The sequence below is a fragment of the Loxodonta africana genome, chromosome 2 (genome assembly GCF_030014295.1).
Source record: "Loxodonta africana isolate mLoxAfr1 chromosome 2, mLoxAfr1.hap2, whole genome shotgun sequence".
Classification (NCBI taxonomy): domain Eukaryota; kingdom Metazoa; phylum Chordata; class Mammalia; order Proboscidea; family Elephantidae; genus Loxodonta; species Loxodonta africana.
The window spans coordinates 160,910,903-160,926,378 of record NC_087343.1 but is presented as its reverse complement, the minus strand read 5'-3'; positions in this window follow the sequence as shown (position 1 = coordinate 160,926,378).

Below are 15,476 nucleotides of genomic sequence, written 5' to 3'. Positions count from 1 at the left end.
TCCCAGCCCCGCCGGGAAGGGAGGTGGAGAGCAACTTCTCAGGTGGCGTCCGGCTCAGCGCACTGCCCCAAAAAACGACCGGCAGTCTGCTGGACTAGAGGCAGTTCCTTGGGGTCCCTGCGTCGCCAGCGGAGGCTGGACAAGGGCCCCAGGAGGGCGAGGTGGGAGGAGAAGCTTGCCGGCTTGGCTCCAAGGCGGAGGCGGGGAGCCGGCGGTGGCCTGGCAGCGTCTGGAGCTGTCAGGACGCGGAGACTCTCCAACTTCCCGAACCAGACCGAGTCCTGGCTTCCATGAAGTCACTGCACCACCCTCCCTGCCAAGAGACTAGGGCAACTTTGCTGGCGGTGGCAGATGGGGGGTGTTGGGTTGAGGCTGCAGTCTTAGATTGGGAAAGACAAGTCTCCTTCATTTCAGACTTGGACTATTCGGGGAGGCCCAAGAGACGTATGTGATATTTACAACTATTTGCATCTCAGAGCAGATCACTCGGTCTAGTAGATTTCCCCGTTTTACTCCAGGGAGGATTGAGGCACTGAGAACGGAAAGACTTGTCCAGTATGACATTACGATTAATAGAGGGAATGTTTTCTAAACCCAGGTCTCCTGACTCCCAGCCCCCATGTGTTTCCAAGCATCTTTGTTATACTCAAGGTCTGCCTGTGGAGGTAGGGGAAGGAGAAAGGGGACCAAAGAAGATGAACGCATCCCACTGGAAGTTTCTGTCCTCCCTCCCATAGCAGCTCCCCATACCTCACTTTTGTAATGCTCAACCCGAGACAAAAAACTTCTTGTTTTCCCTGTAACCCAAGAGTCACACACACTTAATTAAGCTAACAGAGAGATAGCACATAGGTTGCTTAGTAAAGTAACCATGATGTGGGATGGGGGCAGTTGTGGAGCGGCAAAAAATTGGAGGGTGTAGGTCTGGTCTGGGGGTGGGGTGGAGGCAAGGCTATTCAGCTCCACCATTTCACTGCCATCTGGAATTGCCAGCTCAACACTGCCAAATATTCAGATTTTTAAAGAGAAGCTGGAAATGAGAGCTTTAGTGTGAAATCTTCCATTATTTCTAAACACTGGCAAGTTAAAACAGTTTTAGAACCCATGTTGGTCAAACAAAATGTGTCTGTGGCTGAAGAGTTTCACAGAGGGAATGATGCCCAATTTGCTTTGGTCCTCATTTAACTACCAGCTTCCAGAACAGTCCCTGATGCATTTTATCTGCTGAAATTGGTAATGGTATTGGCAGTCTTGTTAAGATAAAGGCCCCATAATTTACTCATCGAACAAATATTTCAGTCTGTCCATTATTCTATGATATAGCCCTTTTTCTCTCTCTTGCCTCATCTCTGCCATGGGGTACATCTACCCTATTTATTATTAAACTTGAAATGACCTTCAACTTCAACTGATACACTTGATCATTTTGCATTTGGATCCCAAGGAAGGGATTTGGGCTGCACAGTGAGTGGGTATCTTTGTTATCTCCTATGCTGCCTTTCTTCCCACCACTTTAAATTGTCAACTACTTAGAAAGAACCTGTCTGGTAGGAGGAGACCAGAGCTATAAATGAACACTTAATGTGGAATTTGGGGAGAGTTCCAAAAGACATCTAAAAGCAACCAAGTTCAGGAAAAAAAAGTTATATTTTTAAGGAATATACTTTTTTGAGAGAGAGTTTTTTTTTTAGGGAAAAAATTAGGCCCCTGGCTAAAAATATGTAATTTTTTGTGTAATGCCTGGCACTTTACAAAGCGCTTTGATTTTCTTCTGGCATCTGAGGTGTGTTGTAAATTGTTAGGCCTGTATTGTTATCGGATTATTTCTTTCTCTGAGGAGATAACAATATCCACTTTATCAATGAGGAAATTGAAACTGCAAACAAAGTGGACTGAGACAGGAAACTAAGTCTCTGACAGCCTCTTCAGTTTAGCGTCAAGGGCTTGAGTCAGGCAGCCGTCCATCCAAATGCCAGTTCTACCACTTAATAGCTCTGAGATGTTGGCTAACTTGTTTAAAGGGCCTGAGACTTTGACCTGAGTAATAGGGATAATGACCATCCCTTTCACCCATGATTGATAGAAAATTAAATAATGTATATAATAACACACCTATTCAAGGTGGTTGCATGTGGCTAAAGCAACCCACTGCTAACTGAAACGTTGGTGGTTTGAAACCAACAGTGGCTCCAAGGGAGAAAGCCATGGCAATCTGCTTCTGTAGAGATTTATTGCATAGAAACCCTGTGGGGTCTCTATGAGTCAGAATCGACTCAACAGCAGTGGTTCCAGCAAGGTGCCAAGTGGGCCGGAGCAAGTCCTCAGAAAGGGTAACTGTTGAGGTTGTCGTTTTAATAAGCAGGCTTCTAGATTCTGTCCCAATGCTTCTCAGATATGTTGTATAAATATTTCTAATGCTGGTACAGTCCCTTTTGCTTAAAACGAAACTACTAATCAGTCCTACTATATTCATGTAAAGTCTTGGCATATGGAGATTTTACTGCAAAGCATAGTAATCTTATTACTGTATCATATATAGTCTCTCAAATGCAGTCCTGCTTCATTCAAAGAGCTGATTGTGTTTTATTTTAAAATTTTATTGTGGCAAAATATATATAAAATGAAATTTGCTATTTTAACCGTCTCTAAGTGTTCAATTCAGCGATGTTAATTACACTCACAATGTTGTACAACTATCTCTGTGATTTGCAAAACTCATCACTTTTTTTTTTTTTTTTGCAGAACTTCTTTAAACAGGACCTCTGTATCCAGTAAAGAATAATTTCCTACTCATCCTCCATTCAGTCCCTGATAATTTCTCACTTTCTTTCTCCATGTATTTGCCTGTTCTTGATATTTCATGGAAGTAAAATCATACAATATTTGTCCTTTTCTGTTTGGCTTATTTCACTTCACGTAACATTTACAAGAACCATCCATGTTGTACCACCTATGGCTGATAATGCTTTAATCTCTTATTTGTCAGGTTGTTCATACTCTTGTCGGTGTTTCTGTTTTAAACCGAGCTGTTGGATGAGACTGCCACAAGGAAGTCACTGGGTGGCTAACTAGGCTAGACACTGATGACAATCTCTGGAGCCCCCCAGTGGAGAAGAGCGTGAAATGACGAGTAAACCAGCGTGGAAGTCTTGTTCAGGTAGATATCCAGAATATATAGGTATTCATAATATACACATATATGAGCCCTGGTGGTGCAGTGGTTAAATGGTTGGCTGCTTGCTAACTGAATGGTCGGCAGTTCAAATCCACCAGCTGCTCTGCAGGAGAAAGATGTGGTAGTTTGCTTCGGTAAAGATTTACAGCCTCAAAAACTCTGTGGAGTTGACTCGATGGCAACGGGTTTGGTCTTTTTTGGTTTTATATATATACAGTGTGTGTGTGTATATATATGATATATATTAGATATATGTATAACCAAAACAAACAAAAAAGCAAACCCATTGCCACTGAGTTGATTCTGACACATAGTGACCCTATGGGACAGAGTAGAACTGCCCCATAGGGTTTCCAAGGAGTAGCTGGTAGATTTAAACTGCTGACCTTTTGGTTGGCAGCTGAACTCTTAACCACCATGCCACCAGAGCTCCGTGTATATGTGTATATATATATGTGTGTGTGTGTGCGTGCGTGTGTGTGCGTGCACATGCGTGTGTATACATATGTGTGTGTACATATGTGTGTGGCTTACAACACAAACTTTAATACTATACACATCATATGTAATTCTTGCTTGCTGAAAGTATAGAGGGCTTGAAGCACTTCCTGATGAAGATAAAAGACTACACCTTAACATAAAGAAAATAAAAATCCTCACAACTGGACCAATAAGCAACATCATGATAAATGGAGAAAAGATTGAAGAGGTCAAGAATTTCATTTTACTTGGATTCACAATCAATGCCCATGGAAGCTCAGCAGTCAGGAAACCAAACAACATATTGCATTGGGCACATCTACTGCAAAAGACCTTTTTAAAGTGTTAAAAAGCGAAGATGTCACTTTGAGGGCTAAAGTAAGCCTCACCCATGCCATGGTATTTTCAATCACTTCATATGCATATGAAAGCTGGACAATGAATAAGGAAGACTGAAGAAGAATTGATGCCTTTGAACTATGGTGTTGGTGAAGAATATTGAATATACCGTGGATGGCCAGAAGAGCAAACAAGTGTGTCTTGAAAGAAGTACAACCAGAATGCTCTTTGGAAACAAGGATAGCAGGACATTGTCTCATGTCCCTTGGACATGTTATCAGAAGGGACCAATGCCTGGAAAAGAGGATCATGTTTTTAAAGTAGAGGGTCAACTAAAACAAGGAAGACCCCCTTAACAAGATGGATTGATACAGTGATTGCAACAATGATTATGAGGATGGCACAGGTCCGGGCACTGTTTTGGTCTGTTATACACAAGGTTACTATGAGTTGGAACTGACTGGATGACACCAAATAACATAACAATTCTTGTCTTAAAATTGTCCACTGAGTCCCACTGCATTTGGAAGAAAGTGACACTCTTTAGCAGAGTTGGCAAAGCCTTATATTGTCCATTTCCTGGCAATCTGTCCAGCCACATGTAGGTTCATCGTTCCTCTGTACACTCCACTCCAGCCACACTGACCTCCTGCTTTGCATAGATCACGCCGAGCTTGCCCTCTCCTAGGACATTTGAATGGCTCTTCCTTATGCACAGACACAGTTCTGGCTCCATCATTCAGGGGTCAGCTCATCCTTTTCCCACTCAGAGAGACCTTTTCTCCACCCCTTGTCTGAAGTGGTTTTCTCCCCACTTCCTCTATTCTCTACAACACACCCTAAATTACTTCCGTCTTACACTTATCACAAACTGTAATTATTTTGTTTTGCGTAACTTTACTGTTAATGTTCCCCTCATAGGATGCAGGCTGCTTGAAGGCAAGAATGTCATCTGTCTTGTCTGCCATTAAATACGTAGTGCCGAACCCAGTGTTTGGCACCTAGAAAGTGTTCAATAAATAAGTAAATGTTTATTTCCATCGTTCTCTCCACTGAGTAGTCCAAGGAGAAAAATATAAAGAAGACATTAAACCTCAACACTCGTGAAGTTACAAGGCAAGTAAGAAACAATTGCTGTTTATGAAGATTTCAGGTTTGTGGTGGAAGCACTAACAAAAGCCTGAGATTGATAGATGGGTAAAAGCCCTCAGAGAGTGCTGGCCAGAGCAGTGAGCTTGTATGTAGGAGGTGGAAGCTTCAGAAATGTTTGATCTGTGTCTTGAAGGATGAATAAGAGGGTCATGACACAGGAAGTCATTGCAGGTGTGAAGAATGGAGGCATAAAAATGCGTAATTTTGCAGGGGAATATAACAAGTTTAGTGTGACTAGAGTATGAGGAGCACAGTAGAAAGTGAAAGAGGGTGAGGAAAAGATCTTGAACGATTTATACTATGAAAAGCAGTCAGAAGTTTAATCATTTGAATCATACATTGGGTAATAGAAAGCCCTCATATGCGTTAAGCAGGAATCTGGACCTCATTAGTTTTGTGTTTGAATAAGATAACTCTACCTTATGTACTTAAGACAGAGCTCTATTTTTTTCCTGATCAGATATATAAATTATTCTCAGGTACTAAATAGACAAGTTCTCGGAAAATAAGAAAGTTCTCCTCAGTTATAAAATAAATATCTGACCAGACCCTAGCACAATGTCTCGTAGTAAGTTCTCAAATATTTGTTGAATTCAATTCTATGTTTATTTTTACCTGGTTTGTCCAGTTTTTCAAACACCATCACTTTTGGAAACTGTATGAAGAACATTTGTCTTAGATATTATTTTTGCAAAGACCTCCATTTTGTTTTGTTCAACTTCATTGAATGATTGAAGTTTAAGAATTTTAAACTGCCCTTAAAAATTCTGTACCTTCAAGTTTATTATCTGTTTAATTATCTATTCCTGCAGTGTTTGTCATTTGTCTATAGTGAGGAAGGTAAAGTACCAGGAACTGAAGATACAAAGATCAAGAAACCAATCCCTGTTCTTGAGGAGTAAATATCTAGTGAGCTCACTCCACATGTGCTGTCTTCATCATTCACCCAGTGAGTCTGACATAACTGAATTGAGGAAAAGGAAACTAAATATACGATGTAGGAGCTACTTTTTATTTCTAGAGTCCAAAAAAAAAAAAGGCAAAGTATTTACATATCCTTAAAAATAGAAATAATTAACTGAAAAATAGAAAGAAGAAAAATAGGTAGGAGTTAAAACAGAGTCCCTGGGTAGAGCAAACAGCTGAACACTAGGCTGCTAACCACAAGGTTAGCCTTTGGAATCCATCTAAAGGTGCCTGGGAAGAAAGACCTGGAAATCTACTTCTGAAAGGTCACAGCCTTGAAAACCGTATGTGTAGTTCTACTCTGAACACATGGGGTCACCGTGAGTAGAAATTGACTTGATGGCAACTATATCCATCTACGTACTCGTTTACTTCAGAAATTACCAAGGTATGAATAATTTCAATCGCTGTCCAGAAAACTTGCACAATAGAGCATTGTTGTTGAGAATGATTTATAGTCAGACAGACCTGAGTCATTTCCTGAGTCCACCATCTAAAATTTCATGTACTTGTGCAAGTCATTTAGACTGAGAAATTTTTTTATTGTGCTTTAAGTGAAAGTTTATAAATCAAATCAAGTCAGTCTCTCATACAAAAATTTATATACACCTTGCTATTACTCCTAGTTGCTCTCCCCCTAATGAGACAGCACACTCTTTCTCCCCGTCCTGTATATGTCTATTTAGCCAGCTTCTTTCCTCCTCTGCCTTCTAATCTCCCCTCCAGACAGGAGCTGCACACATAGTCTCATGTGTCTACTTGAGCCAAGAAGCTCACTCCTCCCCAGTATCATTTTCTATCTTATAGTCCAGTCCAATCCCTGTCTGAAGAGTTGGGTTTGGGAACGGTTACAGTCTTGTGCTAACAGAAGGTCTGGGAACCATGACCTCCAAGGTCCTTCCAGTCTTAGTCAGACCATTAAGTCCGGTCTTTTTATGAGAATTCGAGGTCTGCATCCCACTGGTCTCCTGCTGCATCAGAGATTCTCTGTCGTGTTCCCTGTCAAGGCATAGACTGAGAATTTTTGTTTCTTAATCTGTACAATATGGATACTAGTAGTACCTATTACCAAGGCATGTATCAATGATTAAATGAGATAATGGATGATAGCACTGAGTGTAAGATCCGGTGAAGAGTGGGTACTCAATAAGTGAATCAATATTATATCAAATGTCTGTCTTTTCTACAAAAAATGTCAAAGAGTTCCCATATCACTACACTCTCATTAATCATTCTTAGGAGCCATGGCTACAGCATTGACCAAGACCCATTCTCTTTTTGTGGAACAGATCGTCTATTAAAGAATTCAGGCATGCTAACTGACTGTTCTAATACAGGGTGACAAGGCCACAGGAACAGAAGTTTAGGGTGCTCCTTGTGTATAGAAATGAACTTTGCAGTCTAGTCGAAGCATGTCAGCAAAGGTGTCAGAGAAATCTCCAAGCTCTGTCATGAAGATTGAGTATGTGTTGGATGAAAGGAAAGGGAAGAAAGTGTTTTAGGCACAGGCACAAACACGTGTAAACTTTTACAAGCAAGAGAGGTGGGATGTGTTCAAAAAAACCAAGGAGCTTTGGTTTGGCTGGCTTTTGGAGGAGGAAGGCACTTTGTATATACAGAGAAAACAGCAACCTTGATATCGTGGGCATAACAAGAAGGATGGCAGGTAAAGTGCTAGTGTGTCACTTTGTCTATCTGCATGACAACCCCATAAATTACGTGGTATTGTTTTCTGCTTTTGAAGCCCTGGTGGCACAGTGATCAAACGTTTAGCTGCTAGCCAAAAGGTTGGCAGTTCGAATCTACCAACTGCTCCTTAGAAACCCTATGGAGCAGTTCTACTCTATCCTATAAGGTTGCTATGCATTGGAATCGACTTGAAGGCAACAAGTTTGGGTTTTTTTGGTGTCTTCTATGTTCTGTTTTCAGAACAGAAAATAAAAACTCGGTTTAGGTTAGTTTCCCAAACTTCCAGGTCTGGTTTACTACAAAATCAGTACTCTTTTCATTCGATTGTAGGCTTCCTCTGTGTATGTGTACGTGCATGTGTGTGTGATGCAACTGTAATCTCTTTATATCACAAAAGCAATGATAAACTACACAACCTTAAAGAAAGAACATACCCATAAACTTGCATTTTTACAAATTATTATATTGAACATAAAGTTGTTTGAAAACTAGGAGACTTAAGCCTGTCCTACCTGATGTCAACGAAATGATCTATAAATGACAGCTCAAAATATGACAGCTCAAAATATGCCAACTACCTAATTTCTTAAAACAATTTCTGTGTATTCTAAACAAAGAAATGAGACTCTCACATATTGACTTTACTCTCTACATCATTATTTTATACCTTACTCTTGGAAACCCTGGTGGCGTAGTGGTTAAGTGCTGCAGCTGCTAACCAAAGGGTCGGCAGTTCAGATCTGCCAGGTGCTCCTTGGAAACTCTATGGGACGGTTCTACTCTGTCCTATAGGGTTGCTATGAGTTGAAATTGACTCGACAGCACTGGGTTTGGTTTTGGTTTTCTTATGAAAGATGGGATAGAGCTGTCTTGTGATACAGAATCTGAGGAAGGAGTATTTTTCTTTGCCTATATGCAAATTTATTTGACTCTTTTGGTCTCCAGATCTCTCCCCATCGTTTCATCCACAACACACACATATCCTACACACAGTCATACACCAGCATATATACATATACCCATACTTAGACCCAGGAGATATAGGGGGCACAGACAGTAGAGTTGATATTTACCTGTATGGCATAACAAACTAATGAGTACTCAATCTACCATTTTCCCCTTTCCTTCCTTTTTCTTAGGGTGTTTTCAGTAAGGATGTCTTTGCAATGAGCTAACCTCACATATGACCCAGGAAAAGTGAAGATAATGACAAGGAATTGTGGTCTCACTTGGGAAATGTGTCCGATGTGATTATATGTCTTTGTTTTAATTGCTGAGGGAGATATTTAAAAGTGTATAGATATAACTTTTCATATCTAGGTTGATATTAAGTTTCATTGGATTAATGTATATATTCTGTTCTGGAATCTTATTCCTGAAGTTTCTGTAAGTTCTGGAATAATGTTTTTTTCTATATAAAAATTACTGTTTTAGACACATATTTTTTCTTATTCTGGCCTACCCATGCTGTAATTAAAGGTACTTTCTCATAGGGTTATTGTGAATTTTTCTCTTTGTTGCCTGTTTCATTGGGAAGTTTAGAAAAGGCAAAAGTGGAACAATCCAGGGAACTGGTCAAACCAGGAAATCATGAAGCATCTTAAAGTGTCCATGAAGTCAAGGTGCAATGCTGTCCTTTGTGCCTCTCAAAACATATCTCCATTCCATGTACATCCAAGAAGGGGTCTTTTGACCCTCAGAGGCAACTGTCGTGGTTTTTAAAGATTCTGTTTAATCTACCAATTCATTCATTCTTGGGTAAGGAAAGTGACTTACATTTTTATAAATTATTGTACTGAATTATAAAAGAGGTATAGAAGAAAGAGGAACTGTACATCTTACTTTTGTATCCCAAGAGTAGGAATAATCCTCTGAATACAAGTTATATTCATGAAGCATCACCTCTGAATCAAAATTGTGTTCTTCCAACCCTGCTTTATCATTGATATATAAAATCACTTCAAATATATTTCGTCTTTATTTTAGGATGCCTATCTTTTAGCGAGTGCTCTTAATAGTTTGGCTTTTATAGAGAATGGCTTAGGACTCAGGGAATTGGGGATAGATATCCACCATTTTGAACGGAGTCTTCAGAAGAACCAAATGGGGTATCCTCAAGCTGAATTACTAAAACAATTTGAGTGTATTCATGGAAGAGGAATCTTTTTAAAAAGTGTCTACAAACTGTTCAGATCATCATGACACAAGTTTTCAATGCCTTATTCCAAGAAAGTTCCAAGTGTGAGACACCGTTCTTTGATATTCTTAAAATTTACATGATTTTAGTGAAAACCTAAGAAAGGGTCTTACTGTCTTTAGTTGTGACTCCCTTGCTTTAAGTTGTTGTTGTTAGGTGCCATCAAGTCATTTCTGACTCATAGCCATCCTATGTACTACAGAATGAAACACTGCCCAGTCCTGAGCCATGCTCACATTTGTTGTTCTGCTTGATTCCATTGTTGCAGCCACTGTGCCAATCCATCTTGTCGAGGGTCTTCCTCTTTTTCACTGACCCTGTACTTTACCAAGCATGATGTTCTCCAGGGACTGATCCTTCCTGACATGTCCAAAGTATGTAAGATGCGGTCTTGCTATCCTTGCTTCTAAGGAAACTTCTTCTAAGACGGATGCATTCATCCTTTTGACAGTCTGTGGTATATTCAATATTCTTAGCCAACACCACAATTCAAAGGCATCAGTTTTTCTTTGGTCTTCCTTATTCATTGTCCAGCTTTCACATGCATATGATGTGATTGAAAATACCATGGCTTGGATCAGGTGTACCTTAGTCTTCGAGGTGATGTAAGTGTCAAATAATAATAGTAATGAGGATTATATTAATAGAAAAAAAATTTTTTCTATTAATATAATCCTCATTACTATTATTATATTAATAATGGAGAGGAAAAGGATAGATTAAAACTATCAATACTAACAATAAATATTTAGTGCTTTTTATGTGCCAGGCACTGAGCTCCATGCTTTATTGTACCCTCTTATCTAATGTTAAGATACCAATTTTCAGTCAAGATTTTACTGAGGCTTAAAGAGATAAGATGGTTTGCCCAAAGTCACAGAATACAAGCCTGGATCATTTGGCAGCAGGCAGGGGATCTTTGCCCATGTGGAATTCTTCCTCCCATATGATAATCTCAAATCTAGAATTAGAATAGTGGAGTTTACGTGGGTAAACTCATCAGGAAATGCTCCTAAGGTTGAGCTCTGTGCCCATGGAGACATCATCAGCTCATACCTGGGATCTTACCTTCCATCTGTAAAATGAGGAGGTTGGACTAGGTATTTTCTGTGGTCCTTTCCAGGACTGCTGTTTTATGAGCATGAATGACTTTAGGGTGACCAACTGTCTTGTTTTGCCCAGGACTGAGGGTGTTACCAAGATGTAGAAATTTTAGCACTAAAATTGAGACAATCTGGGGCAAACCTCAACAGCTGTTCACGCTATACAACACCTGATACATTTACCTCGCTCTTTCAGGCACAGCCATTTATTGGAGTGTTCTTTAAACTCCTCTCAGTGGGACCTTTTGTTTCTTCGAGGAATTCTTAAGGAACTGGAGCACTGAGTAGATTATCTGAAGGGACCTGGGGCATGCTTTCCCCTTTCGTGTTGAGTTTTGAGTTGCCAGGATGATTTCCCCTGCCTTTCCTTTCACTTCAAGATAATAGACTAGTTTGTTTTGTCAAATTTGCCTTTTCTACTTATGTCTGAGGAATACATGCCTACAAAATTACAGCTGTTGTAGTCGACTTGAAATTGTCTCCATTGATAAAGAATTGTTTTATGGTAACAATAACTTGTTATTAATGAGCACGTACTCTTTAAAATGTGCTTTTCCTGTTATTGCCATAGAGTCAGCTCAGACTTATGGCAACCTCATGCACAACAGAATGAAACATTGCCTGGTCCTGTGCCATCTTCGTGATCATTGGTACGCTAGAGTCCACTGTTGTAGCCACTGTCATTTTGAGTGTCTTTTAACCTTGGGGGCTCATCTTTAAGCACTATCTTAGGCAATATTTTGTTGTGATCCATAGGATTTTCTTTGGCTGATTTTTGATAGATCACCAGGTCTTTCTTCCTGGTCTAAGTCTGGGAGCTCCAATAAAACTTGTCCACCGTGGGTGATCGTGCTGGTGTTTGAAATACTGGTGACATAGCTTCCAGCATCATAGCAACACTCAAGCCATCACAGCACTACAAACTGACAGATGGGTCATACTTTACATATACACTACCTAAATCCTGGCAGCTGTCCTTCCAAGCAGCTATTATTATCCACCCTGTAAAGAACCTGACACTCAGAAGTTGAGTAACTTATAAAAGTTAACAATTCATATATCTCAGCTGGGATTCGAACCCTGATGTCTCTAAATTCAGGGCCCCTGTTTTCTCAATGCAAATGGCAACTTGGACAGTTTCAAAACAGGAGCAGTCTCTAGTTTATTTGAATGTGAGTGCTGTTTATGGTCTGAAGATTGTAAGTGAAAATACATTTAGATCTCTGGCTTCTTGCTTTCAATTTCTGACTTTCTTCCCATGCAGAATAATGGGATTTCTTCAACAGATATGAAATAACTGCTTTACACACTGCCATATTTCCCCCCAAATTTTTTAAGTTCCCCACTTCATAGAACAGTTACTTTGACTTTTATTTCCAATTCTTGTTAGAATAAACAAAGATGCATTTATATAAATAGAACAAAAAGACAATGTCAGTAGAGAGTTAAAAAAAAATTTTTCATGGATCTTGGTAGTTCAGGCAACATGGAAGAATATATTAAAATAAAAATTTGTATGAACTACAAAATGTTTATATCCAGTATATGGTATTAGAAAATCTGTAACTCTTAACTATGAAACACAGGTGCAAATCTTATTTTTTCAATTCAGTGATTAACTACGTGAATGACTGAACAAAATTATGGGATTTTTTTTTTAGCTGGATTATGAAATAATCTTAGCTGGATTATGAAATAATCTTAGCTGTATTATGAAATATGGCAAAAAGTTAACTTTGCATACTTACTATGTGAGTTTAATCTTCCCAGCAACCTATAAGGTAGAAAATTTCCCCCATTGTACTGATGGCACTGGGTTGGGTTTTTTTTTTTTACTAATGCAAAATCTCAAAACCCCAAGTTAAGTTGCATGACTAAGTAATGCTGCTGTTATTAGACGTCGTCGAGCTGGCTTGGACTCAGCAACCTTATGTATAATGGAACAAAGCGTTGCCTGGTCTTGTGCCAACCTCACAATAATAGGTATATTTGAGCCCTTTGTTGCAGCCATTCTGTCAATCCATCTCATTGAGGGTCTTCCTCTTTCTCACAGACCCTCTGCTTTACCAAGCATGATGTCCTCCTCCAGAGACTGGTCAATCCTGCTAATATGTCCAAAGTAAGTGAGATGAAGTCTTGCCATCCTAGCTTCTAAAGTATTCTGGCTGTACTTCCTCCATGTCAAATTTCAAGTAACAAAGGAGACGGTATTATAGACCAGATTGGAACCTTGGTCAATCTGATATCACTGGAACATGTTAACTCAGAATTATTCCAAAAATCTATTTTTTAATTGTTTCAATAGCATGCTACATGGTGTATTATAGTGGGCCCAAATAACTCAGCCGTCTTTCTTCCATCCATCCAGAGTTAGATGAACTTTCCTGTAAAGGACATTGTTCCTTCTAATTAATTATATGGTTTTAACATTTTCTTCTCATTAAACACTCAGTGTGTTTCCTCTACTGCTTAGTTTTTCCCTCCTTTCTGCCAGTTTGTTCTTTTTCAGCAATAGGAACTGAATATTACCCAAGTACTAATGAGAGTTAAAGAAATTGCAAATTATATGTCAGCTAATGAGGTCTATGTTTCTTTTCATATATATAGAGTCATTAACAGTTCCAAAATACTTTAGGGAAAAATTATTTTGTTTGAAAAAAATTATAGAATACAATTAGGTTCTGAACTAGTCCAATATTAACTTATATTGACAGTCAATATGAAAAAAGAATTTTCATTTTGCATATTGTCAAGATTTAATCAGACTCAGTTAATTCTGCTTCATGTGTTGAAACTCAAAGACTTGTAAAAGCTCGTGTGAGTATATGATTGACCAGTAAGAGAGAGTTGTCATGCTAAAATGTAAAGATTCATCAATACTTTAACTGAGAACATTTTTTTCTAGCCATTGAGACCAGGTACTATCTATCCTTCCACCATCCCTGTGAGGGAAATTTCATATTGTATTTACATTTCAGAGTAGCCTCCATCACAAAGCTCTTACATTTAAAAAAAATGTGAATTTTGTTATAAAATTGTTTTTATTTTATCATAAAATTTTATGAAAAGCAATGCAATTTTTTTTTTTTTTTTTTTAGTGTTTAAAAAGGAACCAGGTTTTTATGTGGGGTTGGGGTGGGGGTGGGGGGTAGGTGGCTGTATAAAGAAATTTGACCTAAGTAAAAAAGCTTTGTGATGAAAACTTAAGCTCTTAAGTTTAGTTCAAAGTTCTTTATACAAACCTGTTGCCGTTAAGTCGATTCTGACTCATAGTGACCCTATAGGACAGAGTAGAATGGCCTCATAGGCTTTGCAAGCAGTAATCTTTACAAAAGCAGACTGCCACCTCTTCCTCCTGTGGGGCATCTGGTGGGTTTGAGCCCTCAAGCTTTCGGTTATCAGCCAAGTGCCTAACCACTGCACCAACAGGGCTCTTTTATATATAAAAAAAACAAACCCATTGTCAGTAAGTAGATTCCAACTCCATGTGGCCCTATAGGACAGAGTAGGACTACTCCATTGGGTTTCCAAGGAGGGGCTGGTGGAGTTGAACTGCCAACCTTTCGGTTAGCTGCAGCCCAGCTCTTAACCACTGTGCCTGGTTCCTTCTTATGCATTTAAAAAAAATTGGCACAGATTTTTTTAATAATAAAATATTACAATAAAATTTACCTTAAGTGTGTCATTGGATGAGTTTTGAAAAGTCATGCATTCATTTCATGTTACTTCCTTTTCCATAACAATCCTTTGCACTTCTGCTATACACATCAGTTCTCTTGACCTGACGTTTAATCCAAAGTTTTTCTCACCATACTCTAGTCTTAACTTTTTCTATAAAGAATCAATTCGTAAATATTTCAAAATTTGTAGGCCATACAGTCTGTTGCAACTACTCAGCTGTGTCATAGATAGTATGAAAACAAATGATCATGTCTGTGTTCCAATAAAACTTTATTTATGAACATTGAAATTTTAATGTCACACAATTTTTTACATATAACAAAATATTATTCTTTGATATTTTTCCCCAGCCATTTAAACACGTAAATTTCCATTCTTATCTTGGGGGCTGTACAAAATCAGGTGGCAGGATGGGTTTGATCAGAGGTCCCTGCTCTAGTCTAGAGAATCATAAAATCATGGGATTTCAGAGCAGGAGCTAGAAGGCATCTCATGTAATGTTTTGTGTTCATTTTTATGTGTGTTTTTTTAATCATCCAGGGAAATGAAGCTCAAAAACAGTACGAAACCTCTAAGTGGTTAAATACCATCATATGGTATGTCAGAGCTTAAGATCTGGTCAACTGGTAATGGCTTCCTGGGGTGCTGTTTTAGGAAGGACCCTGAGGTCAAGTCTGGGCTCTGTAGGAGGAAA